Raw genomic sequence first — 2671 nt, 5'->3', positions numbered from 1 at the left:
TTGACCCACACATGACAGCAGACCTGGATCGACACGATATGTGACGGTCCAGTATATTACTACGCGTGCGATATAATTGACTGGATTGTATTGCGGAGATAATTGTAAATAATTGAAAATTATAGAGATACAAAATAATAACAACATATAAATATTGAGAAAGACATAGTGGCTCTTATCTGTGACAAAACACTTAAAGAGGCATTAATATCTGGAGCTACTTTGTTTACGCGTATGCATCCTTCTGAAATGACATTCTGAAAAAGTGCCGGCCGGGACTAATTAAAATCAGTTTTTTTAAGTTAATTAATAAATGACGCGATTTTGGAAAACACCACATATAATAGCCTATTACCTGCCCAGTACCAATCTGAACATTTGAGTGAACGTTTTGTTTAAATCGGCTCAGTAACAAAAGAGAAAATCCCGGACACACAAACCCCAATTTGCCTTTTATATATATAGATATAGATAGACATACTGTATATAGATTAACGGCAGACTGTCATTAGTTAAAAAAAACTCCCCTAATTTAATCAAAAACAACATTGAAGTAAATTTGATCATAACTGGGAGTTGTTTATTTAGACTAAATAACAACTCACTGACCATAATTCAAAACATGGATACCCTTAAAACGCAATGGACTATTTATTGTATTCTCTCATTCTGACTAAAGATGGCGGCGCTAGCAATAGGCGATGGTCAATACTGTTATAACGTCTATCTGGTTTATCATGGAGTCTCAATCGAAAATTAGTTGAAGCATAGCTATACAAATAATTTTATAGCTAAAAGGTATATGTACAGATAAATAAATGTACTATTTATGAAAAAATAAAGTCTTACTGTATGCTTTTTTCGTTCCCTTCTCTAGAAATTGTTGTCTTTTTATGTTGCTAGCAATACATAGCGTTTTGTGTGTATGGAGGTCTATTGTTAAATTATGATTACAGTTTTAAAAATAGAAGGGAATTTCTAACGTATGGAACGTCGCTATCAATAAAAAAAAAAAAATCAAGGTGTATATCGATATCGACGTGTCTGCGTACTGATCCATAGTTTTATAGGCTGCTTTTAAATAATAATAATAATAATATAATTGTTTATTTTAACACCGGTACTGTATATATTATACTGAATCAATAATGTCGGTATTAAACCCTTACCAAAGAAATATCCTTTATTCAATTGCATCAATGCAGTGTCAGTGAGATCGACTGCTTTGCTCTAAGTCTATGGCTGTTTTCGTATTGGGGTAGAAATAAAATTGTAATAATTTTCATCTAAAATTATTGTTTTTTTATTCTTCTCTTGAAAGGTCTAATTATATTTTTATAATTCCTTTAGGGAGAAGAAAGTTACTGTGCGATTTAAAACTATATATCCAACTTCAGTATATACAATGAAAGATTTTAAAACAATAAAATATAAAACGAAAACTTTTAAAACATTGCACAACTTAAAACCATACATTTAAAAAATGGTGAACATAAAAATACTTATCAAAACCTAAAACTAATTCGTTAAGAATATCAATAGGTAATAAATTCCATTGTTTGTGGAAAATTGATAAAAACGGAGAATTTAAAACAATTTATACGGGAATAAAATGTGTAAATTTTTAAATTGTCAATATGACGGCAGTTAATAGATATAAAATTATTGCAATCAATAGAATATACACCAGATAGGCACTTAGCAACAAATGGAATGTACGTATTAGTAATCCGTTTGTAAGGATTAGTAATTCGTTTGTACGGATTACTAATTCGTTTGGACTGATTGCTAATTCGTTTGTACGTATTACAGTAGTAATTCGTTTTCATGGAGTAATAATTCGTTTGTATAGATTATTAATCCATACGAACGGATTACAATATATACTTGACTGGCAATAATGGGCTTTTTTCTACATTACTGCAAATCCGTTATTGAATATATACTTGTTATAGTCTAATTTTTTAAAAAGAGTACCTTTTAAAATCCCGTATTGTTTTAAAATGCTGAAGATGTGGGCGTGTATTATATTGATTTCTGTTAAACAATGTAATTCGACAACTGTTGTTCCGCACATGTGCAAAAACAGTGTGGGTCAAATCAGATTCGAATATCGTAGACCGCATGTCCAGCAGGTCCCGGGTTCGAATCGTTGTTGGATTCCTTTTCTTTATAACGTTAAATTTTAATTACTATACGATATCTTCATCATATTTATTTATTTATTTGTTTATTCTTATTTTATTTATTATTTTATTTCTTTATTTTTTCATTTAATTATTTTTAAATTTTGCTTTATTTTTTTTAAATTTATATATTTATTTTTTTTTTAATTTATTTATTTTAATTTAATTTATTTATTTTTTTATTTTTTTATTTCTTTATTTTTATTCATTATTTATTTATTTAGTTATCATTTAATTATTTTTAAATTTTGCTTAATTTTTTTTATTTATATATTTATTTTTTTAAATTTATTTATTCCCGTACGTACGCTTTATTAGAAGATGTGTATAATTATTTATTTATTTAGTTTACCGTATATTTTTTTATTTATTTCTTTTTTTTAAATCTTTATTTTAAAATTTTTTTTTCATTGAAAAATAAATTTATTTAATAATTCTATACAAATAATTACTTGCTTTTTACTATTTTCAACTTAAATTTTGAT

The 2671-nt window shown here is 27.0% G+C and overlaps 1 protein-coding gene across 1 annotated transcript in view; it reads right to left on the bottom strand.

The window, feature by feature from the left end:
- LOC117123429 overlaps positions 1–932 on the bottom strand; it is a 4502-nt gene extending 3570 nt beyond the window's left edge. Inside the window, exon 1 of the mRNA XM_033269335.1 lies at positions 850–932. The gene's annotated coding sequence lies outside the window, so the exon portion shown is untranslated. The remainder of the gene's footprint in view (positions 1–849) is intronic.
- Positions 933–2671: the final 1739 nt, after the last annotated feature.

Source organism: Anneissia japonica, unplaced genomic scaffold (assembly GCF_011630105.1).
Source record: "Anneissia japonica isolate Jap-2015-1 unplaced genomic scaffold, ASM1163010v1 scaffold73347_len7926_cov92, whole genome shotgun sequence".
Taxonomy (NCBI): domain Eukaryota; kingdom Metazoa; phylum Echinodermata; class Crinoidea; order Comatulida; family Comatulidae; genus Anneissia; species Anneissia japonica.
The sequence above is the reverse complement of the archived record's forward strand: the minus strand, read 5'-3'. Positions and strand labels throughout refer to the sequence as shown.